Source organism: Benincasa hispida, unplaced genomic scaffold (genome assembly GCF_009727055.1).
Source record: "Benincasa hispida cultivar B227 unplaced genomic scaffold, ASM972705v1 Contig459, whole genome shotgun sequence".
NCBI classification, from domain to species: Eukaryota; Viridiplantae; Streptophyta; class Magnoliopsida; order Cucurbitales; family Cucurbitaceae; genus Benincasa; species Benincasa hispida.
Window position 1 is genome coordinate 22,556 of NW_024064864.1, and position 16,376 is coordinate 38,931.

The window sequence follows — 16,376 nt, forward strand, 5'->3', positions numbered from 1 at the left end:
CAGAAAGAATGCGTTTCTTTTGTTTCATTCCCTCCCCCCCCCATCGCCACCCCCCCGGCAGTCGATGATGATTGATGTGTATATTGCAAGAGCATATGCCAAAACGACGAGCAGCTCAGAAAGGGAAAATTTATATTTTATACTACGAGCATAACAAAACCATATTTTAGAACAACAGCATCTGTTTCTATTGTTTTGTACCCTGCCAAGAGCCTCAATTTGCAAAATAGCCTCCTATGCCAAAGAAACAGGTTCAGGAAGTTGAACTTTCTGCAAGTAATATTCGTCTGTTAAGTAAGATGTCATTTGCACCAGTCAGTTACAGAAACTGTTCCAAATAATCCAAAAACACGAGGAACGGAAATTCCCATAAAAATTATGAAACTATAAATTATCATGTCTACAATTTCATAGATTTTAACCATGTTCAACCGTGAAATCAAACAAAAACACATTCTTGTAATCATGTAGTCTACGATAGGCTTTTTTTCCCTTACATACAATCTTGGTGATACAGGGAACTGACGAATGAAAGCTCGTTGGAAATCTAGTGATTAGAAGAATTAATTCAAAATTCAATTGACTTCCAGAGTAAACTGCAATTAGTGAAAACAAACCAAAAACAAAATTATAAATTATGGGGGAGCTCTAGACCGAGCGACAAGAGAACAAACGGAAAGCTAAAGGAGGGTAAGGTAGGAATGTTAGGAGAGGTTGCGGCCGCATAAAAACTAATGCCTAGATATAAGGCTTGTCACAGTGACTCTCGCTTACAAGGATGGACATGTGGTGTTATGCTGCAATAATATGGAAATAACTTAGGCTGGATTAATGATTACCTGTACATCCTTGGAACACTACTATACTCACATAGTAGTATTGAACATACCATTAACCATTAAAAATAACTGTTGATCCTCCTAAGAACAAACGCGGCTCCCAATAGCATGATAAAGGTCATGGAAGTGCGCGCGACACGATCTTATCGTTCTTGGGAATAGGGAATATTGTAGCGAACATTGTGATCAGTCTATGGGTGCCAGACTGTCAGAGCTTTTCTTAGATAGAAGCACCACATTATCTTAAGTCATGCATCTACGAAGTGAATCTATTAGCTCGACCTTAATCGTCTGACATCCATAGATATTAGAGGTTGTCAATATGGTATCTGAGTGCACCTGAGTGTCGCGGCCACGACACATCGCCTTCCAGATCTACGAGCCTCCATGACACGATCGCGGTCCAAACCCATAGTAATAACTTAACAAGCGAGTCACACTCGTACTCTGTAGCTCAATTATCAATATATAGGCGCACCTCCCAGAAAATTAATCTCGCTCATGCCGATCCTACCCGTGTTGAAGGGCATAGATGGGCATGTTAGCATAGCCGACCATCCACTCAGCTCCCACTCTAAGCCTATGATTGTATGGCTTACTGCTCATTAGCATTTCATTTTATAACGCTCACTCATATGGATATACATGCATAATAAGTTATATTAGGAATGGCGTCGCTTTGCGTGCGAAATGGCCCACGCATGACTCGAGCGAACGCCCGACTGAAGGATATGAATCACTGCAAATATCTTCAGTGTGATACTGATATGGCTCAGTGCTCAATGCCTCACTGTTCCAACTAATTCGACAACTCCGCGGTCTATTATCATCGCCTGCTCAATTCTCTCCTATCCGCTATATGAGAAATAGAATACACAATATATGTGACGAAAGTTGAACGTACATCTATGAATATTTTGTCATTGCGGCTAGACGCTTGGCTAAGCACAGAAGTGCCCACTGAGAAATTTCTAAGTACACGCTTCGCTCGGCTCCAATTTCGTCCTCACATTGCAACCCTATTTATTACTTCAAGTTTCCAATAGATAGTGTTGAGCCTTAAGCAGAATGGCTATTAAGCAAACATAAGGCAATAGTGAGTAGGCATGAAAGACAGAGCAAATCAGATCGGCATGCAACGCACTCCATAGGGTACACTGATGTGCTATATTCAGAAAATAGAGATATTAACCAGATATCTCAATTTGGTGTCTTGCGATAGATGGTTTTGAGGAGATGATAATTTGAATATTAAGCGACGAAGAACTCTCGGATTGAGAGGTATGGTTTAGGGCGGGCTTAAAGAGATCACCTAATGCTATAATTGGGATACATGTAGCAACTGAGCTGACGAAATATAGGGTGATCTAATTGCCTAATACCAGGGGCGGTCAAATCACGCCTCGTTGCGCAGGGATGCGGCTCCCACAAGTGGCACTATACTACAAAAAAACTCTAACTGGTGCGTTAGTATATTGACCTACATGGCTCCCCTTCTAGTCATATATTAACGATTCAAGTTCACAACATCAATTACCTCAGACTCTGACGACTAGTCTCGTGCGCCCCAACTGGGTATAACTACCCCACTGCCCCCTATCCAGAGCATTGAGGTACATCTAACATCGAGGAGTATATTATATCTTAGTCAGGATACTTCTGAGCAACGTCTGCTCTCCTCACCTTGACCATACTACGCTCGCATACCAATCCTTGAGCTAAGCCGGGCCTCAGCAATACACGAGTAATTTCTTGCGCTGTGCCGCAAAGGCCCCGGACTGGGCCGCTCCATCTCCAATGCTTTCCACAGCACTAACATTAAGACCCCATTGCTGACTTATGCTCCCCCCACGCCCAGACTCGCCTCACGACTGCCAATTAATCTGTGCATTCGTTTCGGTCCGAACGTGATAGCAACATATTCTCATGGGGCACCCAGTCCGCCCCCACGAGTAGACACTCAACCCAATCCGCCCGCCCTAGTTAGGACGTGGCTCCTTATCATGGCCAAGTAGCCAGAGGCCCTTCTAGCACGGCAACTAAATATCGACGCGTTCTCTCCACTAGACCCACCCATATCATGACATCATGAATTTCTAGGTAATCTCGAGTTATTGGATGAGCGATGCACGTGACCCCCACTGCGTCTCCAACCGCCTCTAGCTCGTTCCTGAGTTTGTCGGGCCCATTCGGCGCTGCTCCCGCCGACGCCCAACCTGCTCGCGCTTGTTGGCTGCGCCCAGGTACTAGCCCCTAATTCTCACGCACTCCTACTCCTCTCAAATGAGCATGTCTACGTACTTGAAGTACTGGTTCATGCAGCCCCAACATTGAGGGTCACAAGCGCTCGCTCACAAGCCTCAGGAGCTTCCTAAAGCCAGCGGACAGCTGCCGTGCCCTCAGCTAACCCTCCACCTACGAGCTATCGCCGGATAGTATTCTTTCTTTGGCACACTTTGTATATTTATCACTGACATTATAAAGTACAAACGTAAAGATGAAGCGTCGCTATAAGTCGACTGGCGCGCATACTTCCTTAGTTTATCCGATAGATAGCAATGTATCCCTAAGTACAAGGTTTCCTCTATCTCTTTCTTCCGCATCGTTCTGAATCAAACTTCTTTCAAAAATCTCATTGTCTTAGTGTGAAGTTTGGGATCAAATTTGAAAAAAACGAAAAGGAAAAGTATCCAGGGAAACACCTTGGAAAGGTCGTATATTAATTTCAGTTACAACACATAAATCGGAGACCAATTTGTATATCAGCGTCTCGGGTACATCAGGTTTAAACTGTCCTTTACTTGACCAATACGAAGCTCTCCTAGCAACGAGATTTCTTGCGTCCAAGGTGTTATCAATGCTTTCCACAGGATCATTATCAGTGCTAGAAGCAATAATTGCCTCTGAAATGCAACTTCTCAAAAGAAATGATGTAGAAGCATGTGCAAGAAAAGCATAAACTCTGTGATCCCTCTGCACAGATTTGGAATCTCTTGAACTACTACATGCTCCTTCTTTGTTCCCATTCACTTCCGAGTTGTCTACTTCAACAATCGAAGCTACTCTAGACAAATGAGGGAATGATCTAAAGCAGAGCTGCTTCGATAGACCGTGTTCTATCACTGCATAAAGTAAAACGTAAAGCCTGTCAATAGAATGAAAGTACAAGGTTTCCTCTATCTCTTTCTTCTCCGCATCGTTCTGAATCAAACCTTCTTCAAAAATCTCATTTCTATTGGGTTATTTCCATCACTCAAACTTCTTCTCATTATTATTTACTTTTCCTTGATCACTCCACATATCTGAACTAAATCATATGTTACATGGATCTGCCAATAATATCATGAATACATTACATCTACATTTTAATCAAAACTGAAAGTTGAGATGGACTTCCAACTCTTGTACTCACCCAAATGTTGCCAACATCGTGAGACGGCACTCGCACGGACAATATCAGAAATATCATCCAAGCACATTAAAATCTTTCTCGACATGTCGGGTTGAAGCAAATCCAAGAAATCCAAACGGACTTCCATTTTTGGCAACTTACAATAAGAAAATCCAGCAGCTTCCAAAATTTAGACCTGAGTTGAAAGGGAAAGAAACATACTTATAATTCCCCAGTAACGTACCGATACAAATTCAAAATTCTGATCAACCCATTAACCAAAATGGCTCGAACATAATTCCAATGAACAATCGTCAAATATGAAAAAAGGAGCATACAAAATTTTAGAATAAAAACAACAAAACATACAATTATGGCCGTGGAATTAACCCCTCGAAACGAAAAACTTCAATCGCAATGCGAAACCAAAACTTCCTCGACAGAGGAACAATCAACGGAGAAAATTAAAACCCCATTAAAGAACCCAGGAACATAATTCATTCAAAACCCCCAATCACAGAGATGCAAAAAACGAAAGGACACTCAGAAGATTAAAGAAAATGGGGAAAACATACAAAATCAAAGAGAATAATCAGAAAAAACGAGGCAATATCAAAATTTCCCATCATTTTTCAACTAAAAAGCCCGAATGAATTTCATTAGCAGATACCCATTTCATGAAATTAAAAAGAGAAAGCTAATGAGTGACATAAGAAGAGAGAATGAAAAAGTAAAATTTAGAAGAAAATGACAGAGTTTAATTTAGTGCTTACTTCCATCGGAAATCAAAAGTGTCCCCAAGAAAAGCTTGTGGAGAATACAAACAAACAGAGATTTGGTGGAGAAAGATAAGTTTCAAAATAGATGATTATGAAAACGAAGAGAGAGATAAGATAAAAATTGGGAAGAACAGTTCGAAGGACAGGCGAGAAGCAAGTTTTTGTTTTGTAATTAAATGCTTAATCTTTTTGGCATTTCACACCACCACCTCACGACCTTACATACCACATTATTAATTAAATGTTTATTACATTCTTCTAGCCAAAGTTAGCATGATTGGCACGTGCTTCCTTCTTTAATCTCAAAGGTTCGATTTTTCATTCTCGATTAATTAAAAAATATATTTTTTTAAAAATACATATACTTCATTAAGTCGAAAATTAATATAATTTAAATAAGTAGATAAAATATTAATTATCATCTTAAAGTCGGATAGTTTGATCCTCATCTTTAAGGTCGGAAGTTTGACCCTTCATCTCTTTTGCAATTGTTATAGAAAAAAAAAATTTCTTCTTTTTTATTTTAGTACAACTAGCTCTAAAACACGTGCGATGTACGGCCGGCTAAAAATTTGTAGAACATCAATTTTTGTTTATGAAAATATTAAGAACAAATGAACTTAGATTTTATAAGTTAAATAACAATATCTAACATGAAATTAAATAAAATAATTAATGACCAAAACTATATATAATATATAACTCATATCTTATTTTAGGCTAATGTCACAAATACATATAAAATCAATAGCAATCTTTTTTTTTCGATATTTGAAATAATTGAAAAGCATAAAATTTTGATGGATCCAACTGAGGTTAATTGTTTCCTATGTTTATCGAATTTATTTTCTTCCTACAAAGATAATAAGACATTTATTATTAAAGTAAATTTGAGAATAAATTAGAATAAAACATTGAGAAAGATAATGTAGATATATACTAATATATTTATTAATAATTTTTTGAAATCTTTCAAATTTAATTATGTTGTTCTGACATTGTTGTTTTGGGTTAGTTCTTCGTAACCTAATGAATAAAAAATGTTAAATTCAAAATACATGAAAATCAAATAAACATTTTGAACTCAAAACATATAAATAAGATATTTAAGATTTTAATAAATTAGAAATCAAAATCAAAGGTCCAACTAAATATAATAACATAACAATAATATAAAAATTCACGAACTAAGAAAAGGCTTACATGTTCAACATTAACATTATAAATTTAAAAATGAGACAATTTATAAATCTTTCTTATGATTGAACAGGAAGAATACTCATTATAATTCTATCGCTACCAAAAAGGGGAAAAAAAAAATTAAATATACTAAATAATTTTGCCAGTTAGAAAAAGATCCATTTGACAACTTGAAAATGTAAAAACAATTTTCCGGTAATTTTCTCTAAGTTGTCTCCTTAAAAATCATAATAAAAAGACAAAAAAAAAAAAAAAAGAAAGGTGAAATTGGTCGTTACGTTACTTGCCAGAAGAGATTTTTTTTAAAGTACAAATGGGAGTGGGAAATTTGAATCATGAGTACGAATGTTGCGAAAGAGATGTTTAATTTACTGGAATGGTGTGTTTTTATAAAGACGTAAATTTTTCCGAAAATCTTCAAATAGAGGAATGGAAAAAAATGGTACACATTAATAATTTTTTACATAAAAAATGAAATGTGAAATTAATGGAAAAATTAAAAAAAAAATTATAACATATACTTAACCTAAAATTTGAAATTGCAACTCCTTCCCCTTCATATTACATTAATTTTATACGAACCCGAACAAACGCACACGTGAACAGAGAGGAGATCGATGTGACCAAATGTGTCAGTGCCACTAAACCAGAATCAAAAAAATGAAAAAAAGCACCAATATGCAACTGTGATACGAAGGAGGATCGAGACTATCATAGAAATGGAGGACAAAAACTAGTTCTAACAAATATATTCTGTGAATAGATAGAGCCAGATAAAAATGAAAAAGTTGTATTTTATTGGAATTTTTGTAATATAATGTGAAGGAATGCGTCTGTCCAGTGCTGCAATTTGGTAAAGGAATGAATGTGTATATTATAAGTAAAAATAGAAAAATATGAATGAGGATAAACTAAAATTTTTTAAGCGATGTAAGGCAAAAAGAAAGATAAATTCTCCGTTATTACCCTTTTTAATATAGTTATAGATATAGATGAGAAATAAACAACAAACTTAATTAGTTCGCTAATTCATAACTATATATTCACTTGAAGTTAATGCTCACTTTGGCAAAATAATATTCTTCTTTGAATACCTACCCTACATTTATTGTAAGTCAGGGAATTAAGCTCAATAAATAAGATATCAATTATCATCTTAAGATTGATAGTTCGATTTTTGTCCTTCTAATCTGATTGATTTAAGAAAAAAAGTTGATTTAATTTGAATATCCTTTATATGATAAAATTAAAACTTGCATGGATATCAATCTTTGATCAAAGATATACAATAAATCGATTGAATTACGTTTTTAAATTGGCAATTTGATGCAATTTTAAGAACAAACGTAATATATCCTAAACTCAAAATATTAAATATAGTCCTTATTATCTAGGTAAGAAAATTATGTTAAAAGAGTATGCCTCTTCTTTCTTTTTATATCTTTTCAAAAATAAAAAATAAAAAATTGTGAAAACAAGCCATATGTGATTTTTTTTAAAATTCAATATATGTAAGATAGAAGAATTTGAATATCTTACCTTTTGATTGATTAATAACATGTATCTATCAACATATGAGAAGTTGAAAGAATTCGAATATTGAATATTTTGAACTCTTGATCATATCAGTTGAAGGTAATAAAAAAAAGTTAATTGACTTTGAACCAATGATTTTGAATAACTATTGATTTATATGCTATTTATTTCTTTTAGATGGATTCACCTTTTCCTCATAAAGCTCCTGTTGCACATTCATGTCTGACCAATAGAATAATTAACACAATGATCCAAAATGACATTTTATAGACACACAATCTTCACATTGAGAGAACCAAAAATATTCTCACTAAAACATCAAAAAAAAAAAAAAAAATATACACAGAGTTGAGTGAGAAAAAATGAAGAGGCAAAAGGGGGGGGACAAAAGAACAAAAATCCCTCAAAATCCAATAATTGGAAAACAGACATTGAACCTAGTGGAATTTTCAGCATGATTTTCCCACTTTCTTTTTTACATATTGACATTTATTTCCCTATTCAGTATTTCTGTTCATTTGGAGTTCCAAAAACATAAAAAAATAATACCAAAACTTTCAGACAAAACATGTCTGAAAATTGAAAAACTAACCATTGCTCAACAAGATGAGTGATCACCAATTCATCGATCGACTTGGAGTCCTCGTCTCAAACCCCATCAGTCTTTCGATCCAACCCGCTCTTTCGGACAAAGCTCATGTACACACAGATAAATGGAAAAGAGTTCTTTACATTTACCTGTTCTTTTTTAACTACAAAATCTCTACTTTGCCCTCATTTTGCTAGAGAAAAAGGCTGTATAAGCACAGAGTCTAGGCAGAGCCCTCCTTTGGTGTGAGTGCAATCAATCTGAGTTAATGAGAATTTGAGCTCAATCAAACTGTTGCTTGCCCCATTATTTCCAATGGTGAAACAATGACTTCACTGCCGTAGACCCAACAAATTACCATAAGAATACACTTGATTCAGTGTGCTGATTATCGGAAAGTCGGCAAGCAATGTCACAACCAGGCACTTGTGGCATTTAGATCGTCCCGAGCACTCATGGATTTTGTTCCAGTGCAGACCCGACGCCCGAGTCTCTTCAATGGTTTGCAAAGATGGAGCCTAAAGAACACGCGCGTATCTTCCTTCCGGGAATTGGAACTTGAGCTCTCCATTGAACCTCCAAACCACCATGTTTTGATAAAGATAAGCTATTGCCTGAAATTCTGGATTTGAGAATGGGAAACAAGAAAACGTCACTTCTTTCTTGCTATGCAATTCTTTTGAATAATTTGAAAGGTTAAAGCAATTTATTTAGCAGATAAGCTTATCTGAATCTGATACAAGAAAGTAACTCTCTTTTTTGCTCAAAATATTTCTTTCTAAACCAAGAGATTATTGAGAAACTCTTATGAATAACGTATCAAATATCAAAGATCGATTCAATTACAAACTATGTTAAGTGATATAGCTTGATATGGATGTTTCCATCAATAGTTTGTTAAATGATCTATATACTTTGTGGGGGCAACAATAAGCTTTCTAAACAACTTTTGGGGGCAACAATAGCTTTCAAAAACTTTGTAGAGCTATGTGATTGGATAACTCGTAAAGGTTTTGAAATTACTGTGTGTGAATCTGAAGGTTGAGGTTACTCGATCGTTTCCTCACAACAGCTACACTTGAAATCATTGTTCACAAGCTCGAGTTCTTTGAAAGTCGAACTTCGGCTGTTCGAAGAAACACAGGTCATCACATATTAAACAAAGAAAAATAATTGTCTTACAAACAAGTTCTAACAAGAAAAAACGATCTCAAAGCTCAATTCCCAAACAGTCCTTGTTTTCACATCCTCCATTACAATTCAAATCAGGATAAACAATGAACTCTCTCACCAAGGGGGCTTGTTTTGAATGACTTTCTAAGTACTTAAAAACCACTCTAAATCATACTCAGAGTTGAAAGTTAACCAAAATGATCAAATTCCCAATAGTAAACAGTGTTAGCTTGTTCAATAACAATGCAAAATCAAAATTCCTCAGAGCTTCTAAAATTTTCTCACCTGGATTCCTCTGAGAAAATATGATTCCAATATCTCCTATCATCAATTCCAGTAATTGTCAATGCTTTCCAAGAAATCGCCATTGATAAACCTCCAGTTTTCTTGTCCAACCAAAACTCCTTCACCAATCAAAAAACCCATTTCAGGAAAAAACCCTAAATCAATCCATATAAATCTAAAATCCAAATTACAATTAAAAAGAAAGCAAGAACAGAGAGAAACCTTTGAGACGCCATTTAAGGGGTTTCTTCTACAGAGCCTAGAATACACATCTTTCTTCCTCAAATTCATCATAGTTTTCTCTTTCTCGTCGAGCTCGAATACTTTGTCCATCAGAAACTGATAATTAGAAGGCAATTTAGATTCCCAGATGAAATCCGCCGACCCAGCGTCGCGAAACAGCCTATTAACTCCGGCCAATTTACAAATCTCCGGCGGGTCCATATGCATCAAAACCAGAGCCACACAATTTTCCGGCATATCTTCAAGCCCAGACATTAACGACGAACAATTTCTCCCACTATTATCCGAAAGATTAGCCCCCATCAGACTAAACCCACTTAAACCCTCAAATCCAAAAGAAGAATCCACACAACCCAGTACTCCACTTCAACTTAAAACTTAAACTTAAACCTGAATCTGAAGATCTTCACCACGAGATTCAAGGGGAGGAACGCGAAGAGGACAACACCCCACCCCAAAACCAAATCCAAACTCATTTATTTCAATTACCCAGAATCAGAATTGGAGAATCCCAAACTCCCAAATAGATATTTCGAGATAATCCTCAGTTTCAACTACATGACCCAAGAATTGAAAGAGAAAGAAAGAGGGAGAGAATTGAAGAACTCCCCCGATATTTTTATCAACGCAGATACACAATGGCTTTTAGAGAGAGAGAGAGAGAGAGAGAATTTTTTCTTGTTTCTCTCTCTAAATTTTTTTTTAAAAAAATTGTTTCTCTTCTTGTTCAAAACCACTGACATGGATGGAGGTAAGGAGGCCGCATTCCAATTCTGTTACGTACTGTCTTATGGATGCTCGTGCAATACACTCGCGAAAAGTAAAGAAGAAACTATAGCGCGTGGGATAAACGCTCTCATTTCAGCGCGTTGAAGTTTATTGATTGATTGATTTGATTTATTTATTTGATTTATTCGAGGCAAGTTTGTATTTTGGTTTTTAAAATTGTTTTGGGATTTGTAATTATTGTCTTGTGGATAAGATTAAATGGATGGATAAGGTGGTGCTCAACACAAAACAAAACAAAACAAAACCACCCCATTTTCTTTGTTTCATTTATTTTAAATCTTATTTTAACCGATAGAAGTATTATTAAACTAATCAGAGCGTTTTTCAAGTGTTCCGTTTTTTTACTCACACATATTATAATATATGTATTTATTTATTTTTAGGAGGGCTTAAATTTTGAAAATAAATAATTATGACCTTATGTCATTTTTATGATGTTAATTATTTTTTATATTGTCTCCCACAATTTTAGTGAGTGTGAAATTAAAATTATCTATATAATAATATTCTCACATATTAAGTTCTATTACTTACCAAAATTCTTTCTTACTTTCTTTTTCGCCTGCTAAACTCTCATTAATAGTATACTCCTCTATTAATAAGAGATCATAAGCCATTATTTTAAGAATTAGAGATAGAAAAAATATCTGACTAAGTAGAAAAACAACAAATAAATTAAAAGTTTTACGAAATCGATAATTGAAGAACACAAAAAGGAATGTAGAGATAGAGAAAATTGACATACAAATATACGTGGTTTACTAACGGTGTGTTAGCTACGTCCACGGACAGAGGGAGAACAATATTATTAGGGAGAATGTTTTCAGAAAATTACATCTAACGATGCCTCTAGGGTTAGAGAGTATATATAACGCACTACTCTAAACCCTAGCGAGACCTCGTACTTGGTTGTTCGAAGCGCCAACAAACAAATTAGACATTCCAACAAAAATGAATTAATAAAAAATGGAAACACAGTAATTAGTATAGAATAACTGCAAAGTGGAGACAAAAACCACGAACCAGAAAAGTTATACTAAGTAAAAAATTGTTAAAATCACATGAAAATCTTTTCCTAACTCTAATTACAAAATTGATATCTCAAAGCTTTTTACTACTCTCGTCTATGAGATTAGAGGTTTAATCTTTGTCCCATATTTATTTAACTAAGATAAAGACTTTACAGATGAGAAAAAGTCTAATGAAGGAAATCTACCTGGTATATGTGATGTAATTTATTATTTATAAATATTCTCTAATGTATAGATTATATATCATTTTTTTTAATTAGGTTGACTTGACTGATAATTACTAAGATTAATATATATATTTTTATAGTATTAAAAAACTTTATATTATCAAATATATTTTAACTAACATATAAGTGTGTTAACGATCAACAAGTACAAATGAAAAATAATGAATTTTTCTTTTATACATAAATCATGCCAAATAATATTTGATTCAAAGTCTAGCATCTAATGATTTGGAGTTAGTTGAAAGGTCATGGAAATAATTTAAAGTTTAAAAATTAGAATATAAGACTAACAATAAATAAAAAAAAAAATTAAACTTATAATTTCAACAGTTAATATTGAATTTATTTATTTGTAAATTTAAATGATTCTTAAATTAGTCCGACAATGGCATAAATGAAAAATCAAACCACCCACTTTTCAAATTATAATGAGTATCTTAATTACTAAACTACTCCCTTTGTCAGCAAAGCAATCTAAAATATTAATATAAGTTTGAAATGTTATATATATTTTTTATAACAATGGTAAAGTATCGTACCATCGAGTTATACGTATTCAATTCATAATTTTATGATTTTAGGCAACTTCTTGAAAAAAAATACTTTAAAATTTAGAAATACATTTTATTTTATTTTTTAAAGAAATCATGTGAACATGCTTTTACTCTACTTTTTTCAGCTTAGAAATATAAATTTCAATAACACTCCTAATTAAAATGGTCTATTTAAAAAAAAAAAAAAAACATGCATTTATTAGACGTTGATATTCTAAATTCACAAATTACATTGACTTATTATTATTTTTATAATCATATTTTTACACATCACATTCTCACATATTAAATCACTAACATAGTTCTCATCATTTCATACCAAATACCATTTAATAGATTTAAGAAAATTGTCATATTTTATACAATAATGTTAATGGGAATAGTGAAAGAGAACAATAAACAAAAAAAAAATATGTATGACTCAGCAATGAAAGAAAAAGTGTAATTATTTTAGGTTGAAAAGTTCCCCAACCACAAATTATTTTTTTTTGGTTTAAACTTTAATTTAACAGCTAGGCACATCTTAAAGTTTAAATTTATGAAAAAAATTAATCCATTATTGAACTTTTAATTGTAATGTGAACTTTTTAGAGAGAAAAAAAATTATAGAAAGGAGTTTTTTTTTTTTTTTTTTTTTCCTCTCCCATCCTCTCAATATATTTTATATGTAAATGTGTGGTTGATGGGTTATGTGCTGACTCAGAACCACGTAGGATCCAAATCTATAACGTTTTAATCATTTGCTTACTTAGTGAGGGGCAAACTTTTGTTTGATTGAATTTTAGTTGAGTAATAAGACAACTTGTTGGAAACCTATTTTTTAAAACAGGTTTAAAGGTAAGATTTAATTTAGATTTAATATTATCATTAACGTGGTCATGTGCATTCTTTGCTATTTTATCTTTTAGGTCTGTTATTTTATTTGACAAATTAAGGTCATGTTTGGTAACCATTTCGTTTTTTGTTTTTGGTTTTTGAAAATTAAACTTATTTTCTCTCCGTTTCTTAGAATGATTTGCATCTTTCTTAAATATAATGTTGAATTCTTAGCCGAATTCAGAAAACAAAAATATCTTTTGAAAAAAAACTTTTTTTAGTTTTCAAATTTTCGCTTGGTATTTTAAACTATTTGTAAAAAGTAAATAACAAATGAAGAAATATGAGAGAGAAGTAGTGTCTATAGACTTAATTTTTAAAAACAAAAACTAAAAATCAAATGATTACCAAATGAGGTATAAGTAAAAGATAATTCCCTAATTAAACATGAGAGATAGTTATAAAGATAAAACCCTCGAATTGGTCATCTCTTTGCTTCATTAAGTGGTTATTTTCTCCTCATCAAGAAACCTAATCAAGTTTTAAATAACGCAAAGAGAGATAAACACAATCTCTTACTAAATCAATATCATAGATCAAAAGTATGTTGATACATGCCATGAAATGCATGTTTTTGGGCTTTTATTTGTGCATTTTTACTTAGAAAAAGACTTTTACATGTATTTTTCCTTAGATTTAGTCTTAATTAGTTCAAATGAGCTTATGAGATTCAATTGAGCCTAAAAGATTTTATTTACTGATTTGGAGTTGTTTTTGTGGATTTTGACAGGAGATTGAGGTTAGATTTTAGATGTTGGTTGATGCGGCCACATCACTAGATTCGTTGTGGGCGCATCAGTGAGCCTTAATTTTCTAGAACTCAACTCAGTCAAAGGTGGTTGCGATTTTCACGCTCCAAGCTATTGGGCAACCTCGATTTTCAAATGGTAAACCCTCAGAGCATGGATATTCGGCCCTTCTCTATTTGGGTCAATATAAAGAGGATAAGTCCTTCATTTCGAGATATAACTCTTTTACCTCCGAAATCATCACTCATTTCCCATAATTTTTCCATGTTTGTCAGTCTTCTTAGACATCTTCTCAACTTCTTAAGTCAGTAGCCTCAAGGACAAAAGTTCCTCTGAGGCGTAGCGGCTTTAGATCATCTCATCCTATGAAAGCATGTGGTGGGAACGATTTTTCCTTGAAAATGAGGAATCAACCTAGGGAAAGAACTAAAGAATCGAGGATTTGTCCCAAGATCCCTTGAGTTGTATTTTCACATTTTTATTTCCTGTAGTTCCGTTATTTTCATTTCTACCAATCAAACTCTATATTGTAGCTATGATTTATGGTCTAATAAATTTTTCTTATTTTATCATTTTTCATGAGTTAAATATTCCTAGGGATTCAACAATGTGAATGCCCTAGGGTTGTTATGGCTTAAGTAATGGAGTGCTTCATACCACTTTGTTTTACACATTTTCTTTGTTGAGTTTAAAGATAAAATTAGTAAATTAAACTGACCACTTAATTTAACGATCTAGCAGAGCTCTAATACTGAGAAGGTTAGGGTGTAAGTGGATGTCATAAGGGATGGGACTTCAAATTAGAAATAGGACTGTCACGTCGCCTTAAAAATAACAGGCACCATAGAATAAAGAAACTGAAGCTGAATTAATCTAAGATCTAGCTAACCATGGAAACATTATGCATTAGCTGCTTAGATCTCCTAAAAGCAACTTGATACAACACCAAATAGGTGTGGATTTCTGTTCATTAGTTCATGTGTAATTCATTGTCATGGTATGATGCGATTGCATCACTTAAGGCACACCAGCCGAAAGGTTGAAACATTGTTTGCATCCGTTCATGATCAATCACCATTGTTTATTGTTTTCAAGCTTTCCCCTCACTACCATAATATAACTTTTCATTAGTTATCTTGGTTTTATTGATTCATAGTCATTACCAAATTAAAAGTCAATCTAGTATTGTGAGATTTAACACTTGGACTGCTTCAAGTTTATTAATATCATCAATAGTATATGCTTGCACTTAGACCTCACTTATCCCTAAACTTTGTCGCTCATACATATGGTTGATCAAGTTTTGGCATTGTTTTGAGGGATTGGCAAACTTTTAGTTTGTTATTGACTGTGATGATCAATGAGACCGCATTGACTATGTTTTAGAAAAAATTTAACTCCTTTTTCTGCTGTTTGTTTTGTAAGGAGGGGTTGGTTCATGAGAAGAAGACCATACCTTTTTCAACGAGAACCTAAAATGGAAAAGATCTTTCGCCTTCAAAAGACAAGAAAAAAATGCAAAAGCATAGGAGCAAAAGGAGTTGAAGCACACAAGAAAGTCTTGTTGAAGCACATTTGTGCGAAAAATTCAAATGGACCACCCTCTTGGAGACGATCCTCCAATCCTTCCATGAACGAGGATTGACAGAATGACAAGCAACGTCCACCACGACAACCGAACCCCAAAATTTTTCTTTATAGCAGAAGATAGAGATCGAGCCATTAGAGATTATGCAACTTCTGCATTTCAAACCTTGAAACACTGGTATCCTAGATCCACCCATTGATGCGGCCACATTTGAAATGAAACTTCTCATCTTTCAAATATTAAACTCATTTGGTCTGGGTTACCAATGAAGATCCCCATAAACATCTCAAACTTTTTTATGAGAATCTGTCATACTTCCAAAATTAATGGTGTTTCTGAAGGTGAATCAAGACTTAAACTATTTCCCTATTCTTTGCAGAGAGATACTGAAGTGTGGCTTAATTTGTTACCTCCCGACTCCATTACCACATGGATGACCTCGTGGATAATTTTCTAGGAAAATATTTTCTGCTTGACAAAAATGCCAAATACAGAGGTGATATCATAGCCTTCAGGATTCCTCCATC

The 16,376-nt window shown here is 34.0% G+C and overlaps 2 pseudogenes; both read right to left on the minus strand.

Annotated features, from left to right (window-relative positions):
* LOC120069531 overlaps positions 1–5,122 on the minus strand; it is a 7,791-nt pseudogene extending 2,669 nt beyond the window's left edge.
* Positions 5,123–8,484: 3,362 nt separating this feature from the next.
* On the minus strand, positions 8,485–10,740 carry LOC120069530 (annotated as a pseudogene).
* Positions 10,741–16,376: the final 5,636 nt, after the last annotated feature.